The following is a 16567-nucleotide window of genomic DNA, read 5'->3' on the forward strand; positions in this document are numbered from 1 at the left end:
GCCTGTATCTAGTGGAGTCCCTCAGGGGTCAGTACTGGGTCAATACTGGGACCAGTACTACTCAATATATTCATCAATGACTTGGATGAGGGAACAGAGTGCAGTGTCAGCAAGTTTGCTGATGACACAAAACTGGGTGGAGTGGCTGACACTGGAAGGTTGTGCTGCCATTCAGTGAGACTTAGGTTGGAGAGATGGGCAGGGAAAAATTTAATGAAGTTCAACATGGGAAGTATAGAGTCTTGCATCTGGGAAAGAACAACCCCAGGTATCAGTACAGGCTGGGAACTGACCTGTTGGAGAGCAGTGAAGGGGAAAAGGACCTGGGGGTTCTAGTGGATGGAAGTGTGACCATGAGCAATGTGCTCTTGTGGCCAAGAAGGCCAAAGCCATTCTGGGGTGTATTAGAAGGGGTGTGGTTAGTAGGTCAAGAGAGGTTCTCCTTGCCCTCTACTCTGCCTTGGTGAGGCTGCATCTGGAATATTGTGTCCAGTTCTGGACCCCTTACTTCAAGAAAGACCTGAGAAAACTGCTTGAAAGTCCAGCACGGAGCCACAAAAATTATTAAGTGGAACATCTTCCTTATGAGGAGAGGCTGAGGGAGCTGGGGCTCTTTAGCTTAGAGAGGAGGAGACTAAGTGTTACGGGGTGCTCCAAGCTCCCCTTCCCCCACCTCCATCAGCGGGGGTTTGATGGGGGAAGACAAAGGCGCGAAATTGCCTTCCCCTCCCGCTGGGGGCCAGGTAAAAAGGCTCCATTCTTCGCGCCGGCAGCTGAAGCCCTCACATGTACTCACCCCCGGGGGGAAGCCCGCCCTGGGATTTGGGATTGTGATTGGCTGCGTTCTCCGCGCCCAGTATCCATTGGCACTGGACACATTGTATAGGAAAATCTTAGAGTGACCAGAAAGTGGTCTGGGCTCTCATTTTGACTCTCATTTTTGGATCAGTTTTGGTGCTCATTTTGGACTCGCTCTGCTCTCGCTCTGGATTCGTGGCGAAATTGGAGAGATCAGCACTCGGACCTGACTTCTCCCCGGGCCTGCCTGCCCTGGGGTCCCGCTCCCTGCCTGCTGCTGCTGGCGTGACCCTGCCTGCCGTAACACTGCGGCTGCTGGCTGTAGCAGGCCAGCGGTGCGGCTTGCCTTGCACTGCTCAGTGTCGCTCGCCAGTTTTGCCTTGAGGAAGCTGTGTCTAAGGACACTTTGATTCTGGCGGGTGTCTTCTCCTTTGGATTTGTGCCACGTTATCCACACATTGGATTATAAACTTGCAGTTCTGGAGCCTGCCACCGAAGAGCGACCTGAGGACTATTTCCAAGTTCCTGCTCCGTCCTGGTGAGTACAGCTGGCATTCTCCATCGGCTTTCCATAAGGTCTTGGCTTGCCTCCGTTTTATAAGTGGGGTAAAGCTGTTTTGTGGCTTAGCCTTTTCCATTTTCTGAGTTCTCTAAACTGTACTAAAGTTGCCCATGGGCATCCCTGTAGAATTTGCAAACGAATAGAACCTGTAAATGAAATCTAACTAGTTGGTACGTATTTGGGGGGCGGGTTTTTTTAAATAAAAGACAATTATATTGTATCATTCCTGCCTCGCTAGCTTAGTCCCAATCAAAGCACTAAGGGGTGACCTCATTCGTGTTTATAAATATGTAAAGGGTGAGTGCCAAGAGGATGGAGCCAGGCTCTTCTCAGGGATGCCCAATGACAGGACATGGTGCAATGGGTGGAAGCTGAGGCATAGGAAGTTCCATGGAAACATGAGGAAAAATTTTTTCACTGTGAGGATGATGGAACAGTGGAACAGGCTGCCCAAGGGGGTTGTGAAGTCTCCCTCTGTGGAGATACTCAAGACCCGCCTGGATGCATTCCTGTGTGATCTGGTATAGGTGATCCTGCTCTGGCAGGGGGATTGGGCTAGGTGATCTTTCGAGGTCCCTTCCAGCCCTTAACATTCTGTGATTCTGTAAAAAATCATTTAAAAGTCACGCAAGTAAATAAACCTTTCAGCGCCTCATCTAGGGAAGTTTTTATGTTACAAAGTACCTGCAAAGCACACAGAAGCCACCATCAGGGGAAACCTCATCTCTTTGCGTGTACAATATATTTATTGCCTTTAGAAAACAGCATAGAAGAAATCTTCCTGTAGCATGACATTCTCAGGATGTGTTTAAATGTCTGCCCAGTGATTTTTACCACTAAGCCAAATTTTACTCCACTATATAAACCATTCTGTGCACAAAATGTTATTTGGCAAGTGCACAATATGTTAGAGATTTCAGCATGAGCTGTAAGTGCTGCCATGAGAAGCTGTATTAAAGCATCTTCATACTGGTTTAAACAAAGAAAATACAAGAATAATTAAAAAAAAAGTTTGTAAATGTTCACTTTTTAATGATGTTCCTTCAGTCTGCATGAGATAATGGCCATCAAGATGATCTGAGGGCTGGAGCACCTCTCCTATGGAGACAGGCTGAGAGTCATGGGGTTGTTCAGCCTGGAGAAGAGGATGTTCCAGAAACACCTTGGAGCAGCCTTCCAGTATTTGAAAGGGGTTACAGAAGAGCTGGGGAAGAACTTTTTACAAAGGCACATAGTGACAGGATGAGGGATAATGACTTCAAACTGGTGGAAGCTGGATTTAGATCAGACATTAAGAGGAAATTCTTCCCCATGAATGTGGTGAGGCCCTGGAACTGGTTGCACAGAGAACTTATGGAGACTCCAGACTTGGAAGTGCTCAAAGCCAGGTTGGATGGTGCCTTGAGCAACCTGGTCTAGTATGGCAGAGGAGTTGGAACTAGGTGATCTTAAAGGTCCCTTCCATCCAAACCATTCTATGAATCTATGATAATGTGGATTCAAAGTATTTTTAGGAGTAGTTGACCATCGTATTCCAATAATGTCAATATGATCAGCTTTTTAATGCTCTGTGATGTTACTGTAAAGGTAGTTCTATCAAGATTAATGACTTTTTTTTTTTCTCTAGGTTTTGTGACACTGCTAATAGCAGAATATTGTCTCCACTGGTAAATGGAGGACCTTGGCAGAGTGTCATTATTTGTCTCTTAAATCACAAAAGGACATTAATTCCAGTATCCTAGTGCTGTTCGCCTTTGCCTTGCTTTGGTACCAATTGCACTTTATTTAAGCAAGGACTTTCTGTTACAAACTGCAAGTGTTTTGCTCTCAAAAAAAGCCATGCACTTAGTTCTAACCTCCAAGGCTGTAGGTGAAATCTTGAAAGATTTCTGTACTGAGATGGTCTAGGCATTTCTCTGTTAGTTCAGTTGTTAGTTCAACACCTACTGTTGCAGGTGATTGGTTTCAGTGAGGTTTTTATGACTGCTCCTGCTAATAGCAGATCAAATTAATCTTGTCTGAGTGAAACTGCTGATTTGTTTGTAATTGGTCAGTAAGGCGAGTGCAAACCCAGCAGCATACCCAAAGTCTCATGGAGTTGAGACAGGGGCTCCTGAGGTAGTAGCAACCAACAGGACAACATCTTATGGGAATTAAGGGGTGTTCCTGTCATGGCTGACAGGCCAGCTGAAGTGCCTCTGCATGAATGCATGCAGCACGGGCAACAAACAGCAGGATTTTGAAGCTATCTGACTGCTAGAAGGCTACAGCATCATGGGCATTACTAAAACCTGGCAGGATGAATCCTATGACTGGAATGTGGCTGTTGATGGATACAAGCTGTTCAGAAGGAACAGGAGGGGTGGAAATGTTGCCCTCTGTGTTAAGAAGTGGATTGAACACAAGACCCTTAATGGGAAGGTCGTGAGTTCAAGCCTGCAGTGGGCAGTGGTGTCCTCCCTACTCTAGTCAGGGGGTCTGTGGTGACAGGTTGGACTCGATGATCTTTGAGGTCCCTTCCAACCTTAGGAGTACTGAGTACTGAATGCAAAGAGATGTCCTGAAAGAATGTCCATGAGCTACCTTCTTCACCATGAGAGTGGTGAAACCCTGGAATGGGTTGTCCAGGGAGGTGGTTGAGGCCCCATCCCTGGAGGTGTTTAAGAGCAGGCTGGATGAGGCTCTGGCCAGCCTGATCTAGTGTGAAGTGTCCCTGCCCATGGCAGGGGGGTTGGAACTAGATGATCCTTGTGGTCCCTTCCAACCCTGACTGATACTATGATACTATGATACTATGATACCCATAGCTACCAAGCTGATGGAAAGGATTTGGAGATCAAGGCAACAAAGGGAACCTTGTGGTCAGAGTCTACTAGAGGCCTCCTGATCAAGAGGAGCCTATAGATGAAGCATTCCCACTCCAGCTACAGGAAGTATCACACTCGCAGACTGTCATTCTGTTGGAGTACTTCAACCACTCCAGCATTTGTTGGTGAAATAACACCATGAGCTGCAGACAATCCAGGAGGCTCCTGGAGTGCCTTGACAATAAGTTCTTGAGACAAGAAATAGACACACCTACCCAAGGGGGTGCAATACTGGATCTAATGGTCACTAATGCAGGTGAGTTCATCAGGGATGCCAAGATTGGAGGCAGCCTGGATTGCAGTGATCATACACTGGTTGAATTTGCAGTATTAAGGGACATGAATCAGTCATGAACCACAGTCAGGACCCTGAATTTCAGAAAAAAACAAAATTGTAGCTCTTCAGGGAGTTAGTCAACAGGACACTCTGGGAAATGGTCCTCAGGGACAAAGGAGCAGAACAGAGCTGGCAGTTATTTAAGGACATATCCCATAGAAAGTAAGACATCTTGATTCCCAGGTATAAGAAATATAGCAAGGAAGGGAAGAGAGCAGTGTGGCTGAGCTGAGATCTGCTGGTCAAGCTAAAAGGCAAGAAGGAACTGCATAAGCAGCAGAAGAAAGGGCAGGCATCCTGGAAAGAGCACAGAGATGCTGCTTGATGAGGTCAGGAAGGCCAGGGCACTTTTGGGGCTGAACATGGCAAGGGATGTGAAGAATTAAAAGAAGGACTTCTACAGGTATGTTGGTGAAAAAAAGGAAGGTTAAAGAAAACATAGCCCTCTGAAGAGCAAGAATGGTGAGCTAGTAACAACAGATGAGAAGGCTGAGGACCTCAACAACTTTTTTTCCTCAGTCTTCACTGACAACCTCTCTCCCAACACCTCCCAAGTTAAAAAAAACACAAGGTGGGGATAAGGGTGGCGAAGTCCTTCCTACTGTGTGTGAAGATCAAGTTTGTGACCACCTGAAGAACCTGAACATACATAAGTCTACAGGACCTGATAAGATGCATTCCAGAGTCCTGAGAGAACTGGCAGATGTAGTCACCAAGCCACTCCATAATACTTAAAAAGGTCTGGCAGTCAAGGGAAGTCCTTGGTGACTGGAAGAAGGGAAACATTGCACCCATTTTTAAAAAGGGTAGGAAGGAGGACTCTGGGAACTACCAACCTGTCAGACTCACCTCTGTGCCTGGGAAGATCATGGAGCTGATTCTTCTGGAAGCTCTGATAAGGCACACGGAGGTCAGGGAGGAGACCAAAGACAGCAACATGGCTTAATTAGGAGCAAATTCTGCCTGATAAAGCTTGTGACCTTCTATGGTGGGGTGACTACGTCAGTGGACAAGGGAGGAGCTATGAATTTCATCTATCTGCAAGGCCTTTGACATGGTCCCCCACAACATCCTCCTCACCAGTTTGGGGCGATGGATTTGACTGTTCAGTGGATAAGGGATTGACTGGATAGTTGCACCCAGAGAATAGTGTTCAGTGGCTAGAAGTCCAGATGAAGATCCATGACAAGTGGTGTCCCTCAGGGATCCATATTGATATCAGACTGTGGGATCAAATGCACCATCAGCAAGGTTAGCAGGTAACACCAATCTGAGTGCTACTGTCAATAGCCTAGAATGGTGGCATATTGTCCAGAGGGACCAGGACAAGCTGGAGAGGTGGACCCATGTGAACTTTATGAGGTTCAACAAGACCAAATGCAGGATCCTGCACATGGGTTAGAACAATCCTCATCCATATAGGTTGGGGAATGAGGTGCTAGGAAGCAGCCCTGTGGACATGAGTCAACAATATGGACTTGCAGCCTAGAAGGCAAATCACATCCTGGGCTGCATCAAAAGAAGTGTGTCCAGCAGATCAAGAGAGGTGATTCTGACCCTTTGCTCTGGTAAGACCTCACCTGAAGTACTGCATCCAGCTCTGGTGTCCTCAAAACAGAAAGGACATGGACCTGATGAAGTGGGTCCAGAGGAGGGCCATGAAGATGACTGGGGTCTGAAGCATCTCTTCCATGAGGACAGGCTGAGGGAGCTGGGATTCTTCAGCCTGGACAAGCAAATGTCCTGGGGACAACTAATAGCAGCCGTCCAGTACCTGAAGGGGGTCTACAAGAAGGAGCTGCTTTCCATCAAGGCGGCCCCTAACCTGTACTGGTGCCTGTTGTTATTTCTCCCTAGAGGCAGGACCCTGCACTTGTCCATATGGAGCTTCATGAGGTTTGCCTTCACGCAGCTCTCCAGCCTGTCCAGATCTTGTTGGATGGCAGCACAGCCTGACAGGGTGTCAGCCACACCCCAACTTTTGTATCATCAGTGAACTTGCTGAGGGTACTCTAAATCTCCTCATCCCTCAGCACCACATTTACACAGCTTTTAAATCTTGCCCTCAGGAAGGGAGACTCCACCTCTGCCCTGGGCAGCCTGTTACAGGGCTTTACAACCCTTTCAGAGAGAATTTGTTCCTAACCTCCAACCTAAATCTCCCCCGGTGCAACCTGAGGCTGTTTCCTCTTGTCCTATAACTTGTTCCTTGGGAGAAGGGACCAACTCCCACCTCACTCACACCTCCTTTCTTATAACTTGTCTCAGTATTAAAGAAGTCAAGTTTAAGATTAGAGAAGGCTAAGGTTAAGCATTTGACATCATTCTGTCATTATTTCTGAACCGCTGGAGTGTGGGTTATAACCTAGAGAGATCTGCCATGCTAAGGTTAGCAGGGACGTGTAGGTAACTCTCCGCAGGGAATGGCTATTTTCCTGGCTCTTCGATACTTGCTTTGGTTGGTTTCCTCTTTGCCCAGGAGAGGGCAGCAAATGAACAACATCACACAGGCTTTTCACTTTGTAAGTGCTTTCTCAGTGTTTTTCCTTGTCTTGTAATCCGTGCAGGCTACCTGCTGATAGTACAGCATAAAATGATGCTGTTTCATTTAATTGCTACAAGGATATCTGAATCAGATCCTGGGCTGCATCAGGAGAAGTGTGGCTAGCAGGTCAAGGGAGGTGATCCTCCCCCTCTACTCAGCCCTGGTGAGACCCCACCTGGAGTACTGTGTCCAGTCCTGGAGCCCCTATTACAAGAGGGATCTGGAGGTTCTGGAACGTGTCCAGAGAAGGGCCACAAGGATGATCAGAGGGCTGGAGCACCTCTCCTGTGAGGACAGACTGAAGGAGTTGGGGCTGTTCAGTCTGCAGAAGAGAAGGCTCCGAGGTGACCTAATTGTGGCCTTCCAGTATCTGAAGGGGACCTACAGGAAGGCTGGGGAAGGACTTCTCAGGATCTCAGGTAGTGATAGGACTAGGGGGAATGGAATGAAGCTGGAGGTGGGGAGATTCAGGCTAGATGTGAGGAGGAGGTTCTTCACCATGAGAGTGGTGAAACCCTGGAATGGGTTGTCCAGGGAGGTGGTCGAGGTCCTGTCCCTGGAGGTGTTTAAGCCCAGGCTGGGTGAGGCTCTGGCCAGCCTGCTCTAGTGTGGGGTGTCCCTGCCCATGGCAGGGGGGTTGGAACTAGGTGATCCTTGTGGTCCCTTCCAACCCTGAATGATACTATGATACTATGAAATGTATGTATTAGGAGTGTTCAAGTCCCTTTGGTCTTAATGGGTTGGAATTTCCCACTCTCAAACACACTTTATTTATATCTGAAAGATCAAAGGTTAAATCATCCATATGACAGTTCTGTGTTCCTTTGGGCTTTTGCTGCTTAACACTAGAAGTTTGAAATAGCCCTCCTAGTGACACAGTATTCTTTTTCTCCTTAAAGAGATCACGTCAGTATTTGTGGGCAATTTGCACCACAAGTGCTACATAAGATAGGCAGTGCCCACAGCATTGCCAGAGCTCTGGAATCTGCATTTAAAGCTGTTAAATATGCTGGTAATAGGCAGGTGTCCTACAGGTTTATTTCTAAAGGAGTAATTCAGATTTCTAAACAATACAAATAGCTCTGCTTTGGTACCCTGCGTTTAGTCCCCTGACAAAGAAAGGTTGTTCCGTTATGTCACCTTGAAAGACGTGTCCTTGGAATGCATAAAAAGTACACTTGTAGTTCTGACTTCAGTGAGTAGAAATGGTAGCAAAGAATATTTTCCTAGGCTGTGAATCAGCATGTAATACCTTGGACTTCTGTGCTTCCACTGTATTCACAAAGACAGTGCAGAAGTCAGCCTATGCATTTGTTGTGTCTGTTTCATAGCTCTGAAAAAAGTTCTGTGTGTCCTGGAGGCATTTGGAATGTAGGCCTTTGACTATTTTTGTGTTTGTGTGTGTGATGGGTTTTGTGATGGGTTTTCCTCTTGAAAGATCACAAGTGTGTAGGGATGAACAGGAAAAACCATTCCAGAGTCATTCAGAATGGCACAGCTTTCCTTTTAGACTTAGCTTTCATCTTGAAGCCCACTGTTTAAATCCCAGGTATTTCCACATAGGTCCCTGGTTCTGCTGAGATCACTGGTTTAGCTTTCACACCTTCTATGCTTTGAGCACTTCCACTCTCCTGAGTACCTAGGTTCCCTCCTATGGTTTTTATTCCTTGGGCAATGTAAGCTTTTATTTCTCTGGTGCAAGAAAATGTTAATCCACACAAATAGCTAAGGATTAAATCCTCCTTTGCTTCTTTCTTGTTTTGAATACTGTTGCTCTATGATTCACTCTTAATTCAGGAACAGCCAGAATACTTTTACCAGAGAAGCCTTCAGTATCACATAATTTAATTGGTTTCTAAAATGCTTTGTTTTCAGACTAGCAGGGCTTCTAATCACCCTCACAAACTTGTCATGAAAATAGCTGAGTTTTCTTTACAGAGTGTTTAAAGAGTGAGTAATCCTGTTTATCATCTTCAACACGTGGATGTAATGCATGTATTTGGAGATAATATTTACTTAGTAATTAATTATTGACAGGTATGATTCAAAGGGACATTGTTTCCTCTTGCTGAGTTCTGGAGAGAGATGTAAGCACCTTTAAACCTGCTTTGCTTGACTTCCAGAGGACAAGGATTTTAAACTTCTATGCTTAGTTTTATCACTTTGTGTTAAAGATGTGAGTTTTAACACATTACACGCTTGTTTGAATTTGTGAAGAGACATATTTGTGCTTTCTCTGTTGCAGCTGAATTTTGAGGAACTCAGCTCCATGGACATTGGAGTCCTAGTGAACAGCAGGTTATCCATATGACAGCAGTGTGCCCTTGTGGCCAAGGGGGTTGTATTTGGTTTGGCTGAGCTGGAGTTAATTCTCCCTTGAGCATCTTTCTAGTGCTGTGCTTTGCAGTGCTGTAGCTGGGTGTTGATAACACACCAGTGTTTTGGCTGCTGCTGAGCTGAGCACCAAGGCTGTGCTTTTCCAGAATTTTCCCCCTCAACAGTAGGCTGAGAGATGGGGAACACCTTGAGTGGAGACACAGCCAGGCCAGCTGACCCAAAGTGACCAAAGGGGTATTCCATGCCATGACATCAGTTCCCATATAACAGGTAAGACAAAGAAGGAAATGTGTGGGGAATGTGTTGATGGTATCTGTCCTCTGGAGCAATCACTACATGTGTTGAAGCCCTGCTTCCCAGCAGTGACTGAATATCATCTATTTAATGGGAGGTAGAGAATAACAGCTTTGTTTGCTTTTGCTTCTGCACGCGGCCTTTGCTTTGCTTTTCATCCTGTTAAATTGCTTCTATCTTGACTCATGGGCCTTTTGTTGTGTTTCAACTCTCCCCTGTCCATCTGAGAAGAGCAGTGATAGAGTGGATTTGGTGGGCATCTAGCCCCCAACCAGAGCCAAACCACCACAAGGGCTAACAGCATTCTGGAGTGCATTATGAAAAGTGTGTCTTGCAGGTCTAGGGAGGGTCTCCTTCTCTACTCTGCCCTGCTGAGACCACACCTGGAATACTGTGGTGAGTTTTGAGCTTTCCAAGTCAAGAGAGACAGGGATCTGCTGGAGGAAGTCTGGTGGAGAGCTGTGAGGATGATTATGAGACTTGAATATCTATTCTGTGAAGAGAGACTGAGAGACCTGGGGCTGTTTAGTCGTGAGAAGAGAAGGCTGAGAGGGGATCTTATCAACTTCTATAAATATCTGGGGAGTGAGTGTCAAGATGAAGGTTCCAGTCTCTTTTTGGTGGTGCCCAGTGATAGGACAAGGAACAATGGATACAAGTTAGAGCACAGGAGATTCCACCTCAACAAGAGGAGACACACAATTACTGTGAGGGTGACAGGGCACTGGAACGGGCTGCCTGGAGAGGTTGTGGAGTTTCCTTCTCTGGAGACTTCCCAAACCCACCTTGATGTGTGCCTGTGCAACCTCCTGTAGGTGATGCTGCTCTGCCTCCCTGTCAGGGGGGTTGGACTCGGTGATCTCTGGAGGTCCCTTTCAACCCCTAACATTCTGCAATTGTATTAATTTGGAAAAAAAAAAAAGTGCATGAGACAGCATTAGATGGTTTTAGGGATCCTGAACATGGTGTGGGGAAGAATCTGGAAAATGAAGGAATATGGACTAGCAGGACTGTGATCTGTGTGGACCTTTTTGAATGGTTTTGTTCCCTAGGAATTCTGTCTTTGTACTAAGCACAGGTCTAATTGTTGCACATGGTATTTTTCCTTTTTGAACGAATTTCACCTGCAGGTCTGAAAAAGTAGCAGGTCACACAGTGGAGAAGGCAGAGCCTGTCTTTCATCCAGACAGGAAATTCCTAAAAAAAATTAGAGAGACCATTCAGACATCAAAATACAACAATCCCATGTTGTCACAGTAGCACAGTATAACTAAGGTTGGAAGAGACCTCGAGGATCATCGAGTCCAACCTGTCGCCCAAGACCTCATGACTACTAAACCATGGCACCAAGTGCCACATCCAGTCTCCTCTTGAACACCTCCAGGGATGGTGACTCCACCACCTCCCTGGGCAGCCCATTCCAATGACGAATGACTCACTCAGTGAAGAACTTCCTCCTCACCTCGAGTCTAAACCTCCCCTGGCGCAGCTTGAGACTCTGTCCCCTTGTTCTGGTGCTGGTTGCCTGGGAGAAGAGGCCAACCCCTTCCCGGCTACAACCTCCCTTCAGGTAGTTGTAGAGGGCAATAAGGTCTCCCCTGAGCCTCCTCTTCTCCAGGCTAAACAATCCCAGCTCCCTCAGCCTCTCCTTGTAGTGCTTGTGCTCAAGGCCTCTCCCCAGCCTTGTTGCCCTTCTCTGGACACGTTCAAGTGTCTCGATGTCCTTCCTAAACTGAGGGGCCCAGAACTGGACACAATACTCAAGGTGTGGCCTAACCAATGCAGAGTACAGGGGCATAATGACTTCCCTGCGCCTGCTGGCCACACTATTCCTAATGCAGGCCAGGATGCCATTGGCCTTCTTGGCCACCTGCTGCAGTATGTAGTATTGGCTGCAAGGAAATTATTTCAGCACAGCAAAGTATGTCATCCTGGGCAGATAAATAAATAACTAAAAGATAATGAAATAGTAACTGAAGTATTTGATGTAGACTGGTCTGGTAGGAATCTTTGTGCTCTCATCTCTCCCACACTGATATCAATCTTTCATAACAGCTTTAAATACTCATGATAAAAGGCATTAAAAGCCTAAATTAACACAATAACTGAAAAATGTCATCCCTTCAGGCCACTTCCCCAGGAAGAATAGATGATGATTTTCCAGCTGTGACAAGGTTCATTTCCTTTCTGGCAGGAAACGTCCTTGTAGTTAGCTCTGCAGAAGCACATGGGAACACATGCTGGCATCAAAGCTTTTCACTGCTAGGAGTGTGAGTACAAAACAGAGTCTCCCTGGTACAGCAGATGCATCCAGGGGGATTGCATGTATTTATTTTTGTTATGTTACCACTCAGGTAGACCACTAAAGGAAGAAAAAGGAAAAAAAAGTACTGTGATTATCCAATGGACAGATTCTTCTGTGACATGAGGATTTCAGAGGAAAGGGCTATCTTTTACCTCTTGAGAGTTCTCCATCTTATGTTGAATGTGCAAAAAAAGCACTGTGATCCTGGTTTAACAAAAGAGGCACAATTTTCACTGACATGGTTTTTTATGTTATGTAGGGATATTGATTTTTAATGATATATTTGATCCTGGGTTGGGATTAGTTCAGAAGACACTTGTGTAAAGGTCTAGATACTGCAAAGTCAAGGACAGTTCATGCCCCAGCTTGTGGGCTGAACTTTGCTAGTTCAGAGGGATGTGGACTTCAATTAACATTTTTTTCTTTCATGTTTTGATACTCCATGGCCAAGAAAGAATGGGTATGTCTTCTCAAAACCTTTAAAATCAATTGCACATATTGACCTATTCAGTATTTTTACTATAATAGCATGTTGTTTGTCCATCTTGGCCACATTCCCTTTCAATTTCTGGAAAGCTTCCTGCCTCAGTATTCTGGTTTAAAGTTTACTGCTGAACCTCTCTCTGAGGCTCAGCCTCTCTGTGACTGACGCTCTGAGGTTCTTTCCATCTCTGCCAAGTGATTTGTTTACTTAGACTTTGCATTGCCATGGTCATGACACAGAAGAACATGCTATGTAGGACTGTCTGCTTGGAACTTTTGGATCTGGTCCACCTTGTTGGCATTTTAAAAGTGAAGTCTTTCTTCTTTCTTCTGAAATGAGCATTTTACAAGATTAGAAAGTAAGTGTAAGTGAATAAAGAGGACAGGAATATGCCGTGTTGTGTTAATGGCCTTCTGAAACCTACCTGATGCCTACAATAAGTTGGTGGACAGGATAGGGACAGGCCCATTAAATGCTTGTGACAATGGTTAAATATATTATCTTGCAGAGAACTCATCCTATGAATAGGGAATATCTACCTTTGTCCACTCTGACAAAAGGAAGTTTTCAGCCAGTTGAAGGAATGAAATGCTCTTCCCAGTGGTTTGGCAGGAGTATGGCACTCTGACACTTAAGTGTTGCGGGTGGTGCTCTATCCTGTGGCATCACACACTGTGGAGAGAAGAGTAGGCAGATGTCTGGCAGGAAATATAGGTATGGAGGGGGCTGATAGACATCTCATGTTACTGAGACAGATGGCTCTGTGTTAGCAAGTATGCCGTGTCTTCAAAGACAGACATTTGCTCTGTTAAATCGTCTTAGCCTACGTAGAAGGCAACTGACAGTGCATCAAAAGGTATAGGAAAAGGAGAATGATAGCTGAAGAAGGATAACCAACTCTCAAAGTCTCACTGAGCACTGTTCATGGTGTTCAGGTGCAAAAGTAGACAAACTACTGATCCTATGCAAAAATAATTAAAGTTTTGTTAGACATGAAAGGAAATGAAGAGTCACAACTGTCTAGGATTGCCTATCCAGAACTACCTACTCTTCATTTTGTTGCTGACCTGCTGTGTAATGGCCCACACATGGAATGAGTTTTAGGAAGCTGTTTATTACCTAGGGCAATGGAATGTGCTATCTATTTATCAGGCCGTTGACAATTGCTCTTGAGAGGGTTATCAGCCTCTTCCTCTTTGCTTCCCCATTGACAGCAAGGGGTAAACATAAAGCATAATTTCCACATCATACTGATATTGCAAGTGTGATACCTCCTGCGTTAATTCTTGAATGATAACAGAAATAAAACTGGAGCTGGGGAGTTACTTCTATTTATGTTGGTTTAAAATGCTGCCTTTAGGAGAATTATTGCAACACCAGAGTTGGTGTTAGGACTTAGATTCTTAGAACATGTTCACTTTTTGTTCATTTTTAAACTTAAATACATATTGAGAAGAGAAGAGAAGAGAAGAGACCAGACCAGACCAGACCACACCAGACCAGGTTGGAAGAGACCTTCAAGATCATCGTGTCCAACCTATCATCCAACACTACCCAGCCAACTAACCCATGCAGCCAAGCACCCTGTCAAGTCTCCTCCTGAACACCTCCAGCGATGGTGACTCCACCACCTCCCCAGGCAGCCCATTCCAATGGGCAATCACTCTCTCTCTGTAAAACTTCCTCCTGACCTCCAGCCTGAACCTCCCCTGGCGCAGCCTGAGACTGTGTCCTCTTGTTCTGGTGCTGGTTGCCTGGGAGAAGAGACCAACCTCTGCCTGTCTACAACTCCCCTTCAGGTAGTTGTAGACAGCAATAAGGTCACCCCTGAGTCTCCTCTTCTCCTGGCTAAGCAACCCCAGCTCCCTTAGTCTCTCCTCATAGGGCTTGTGTTCCAAGCCCCTCACCAACTTTGTTGCACTTCTCTGGACACGCTCCAGCAAGTCAACATTTGCTTGGTTTGTGATTTTATTTTTGCCTGCCAAACTGAAGATAGGTTTGGCTATTTGGGGGTTGGATCAAATTACCTCCAGAGCTCCCATTCAAACTTGACCATTGTGTGATTCTGTTCCATTTTTGTTAGTCTGTGGTTTCTTTAGGTCCTCCAATGTAAGGCTGATATGTCAGAATTTTCATACAGCAGGAAAAGAGGATGATAAATATTGCAAATTAGAAATTTTCAGTGGGAATGCAGATGAAAGGGGAGGAAAGTACTGCAAGAATATACCTGTGTTATTCAAAGTCATTGTTTTTCTTTGCATTTGTGACCTAAACATTGTCCTTGCTGTCTTCACAGAAAAGTCTTAGTGTGTTTTCCTCATTAAGTTAATATGACGTTCCCTTAATGTGATTCCCTTTTGCTTCTTGAAAATTTCCTGTTCTGTTACATTTCCCCTTTCTGGGGAATGTGTTTGTTTCTTTTTCACTGGGGACTTGAGTATACTGTAAATTTGCCCTCCAAACTCTTGATTCAGAGAAAAAGATCAACACTAAGTTTGGAAATGGTTCCAGATGAGTTTTCTTTATGAGAGTTATGGTGGAAGCCAAATTCGGATGCAGTAGGTCTACTACCTTTAACTGCTTGGGCCATTATAGAACCATAATATCATTCATGCTGGAAAAGATCTGTAAGAACATCGAGTCCAACTATTAACCCAATGCTACCAATTTCACTGCTAAACCATGTCCCTCAGCACCACATCAACATGAGTTTTAAATCCAACCAGGGGTGAGAACTCCACCACTGCCCTAGACAGCCTCTTCCAGGGCTTGACAACCCTTTTAGGGAAGACGTCTTTCCTAATACCCAGTATAAACCTCCCCTGACAGAACTTAAGACTATTTTCTCTTGACCTCTCACTTGGTACTTGGGAGAAAAGACTCAACACCCACCTTGCTGTGACCTCCATTTAGGCAGTTGAGAAGTGGAGAATGAGAAAGTCTTCCCTGAGCCTCCTCCTCTCTAAACATTGTCTGAGTTCCTCAGCCATTCCTCACAAGACCTGTTCTCCACACCCTTCGCCAGCTTCACTGCCCTTTTCTGGACATGATCCAGTACCTCAATGTCCTTGTAGTGAAGGCCCCAAAACTGAACCCAATATTCAAGGTGTAGCCTCAGCAGTGCTTAGTACAGAGGGACATGATCTACGTTGATAGCTTCATTAGAAACAAGATTGTGTGAAAGATGAGCTGTGGCTTTGAGGATGTGCTTTACATGTTAATTCACTTATATTAATTTGAATTTCACACACACACTGTGCATTCCCTTAGAACATACTTCTTCATTCATACTTGTTTTCCATTTCCTGTTAGGTAAGAAGCCTTTCAGATACGAGATCTGCTCTTAGACCAGCCCTCTGCAGCAGCATATCCAAGTGTGCTGGCGAGAGTCTCTGCAAATGTTGACTCTGTTCCTAGAGTTGGAAAGTATAAATAATCCCTTTGTTGGACAAATTCTGTAAATCTGTTGTTTTAAATAACAACTCTACCACAGAATCCCATCATGGTGGGGGTTGGGAGGGACCACTGGAGGTCATCTGATCCAATACCCCTTCTAAAGCAGGGTCACCCAGAGCAGGCTGTCCAGCATCACAATATCCAGACAGGTTTGGAATCTTTCCAGAGAAGGAGACTCCACTCCTCTCTGGGCAGCCTACTCCAGGGCTCCAGCACCCTCACAGCCAAGCAGTTTTATCTTCTGCTCAGATGGAACCCCCTGGCTTCCAGTCTGTGCCCATTGCCCCTTGTCCTGTCACTGGACACAACTGAAGAGTCTTGTCCCGTTCTCTTGCCCCATGCCCTTTAAGCACTCCTGCACTTGATCTATGTGCTCCTACCCATTAATAAAGCCAAGTTAAACGCTTAAATACCTTCCTATTGGGAGCTTGGCTTTATGGATGTTTTTTAGTTTAAAGGGATCACTTTCTATCCCCTCTGTACAGCTCTTTCTCTATATAGGGACTGCATAGATCGTGCTGGAAATTGTATGGAACGCTAATGTAATAAACACAATTATCCAGTAGATGTTTGTGTCTGCAT

Source organism: Melanerpes formicivorus, unplaced genomic scaffold (genome assembly GCF_026170545.1).
Source record: "Melanerpes formicivorus ecotype bairdi unplaced genomic scaffold, bMelFor1.0.p_v2 SCAF_69, whole genome shotgun sequence".
NCBI classification, from domain to species: domain Eukaryota; kingdom Metazoa; phylum Chordata; class Aves; order Piciformes; family Picidae; genus Melanerpes; species Melanerpes formicivorus.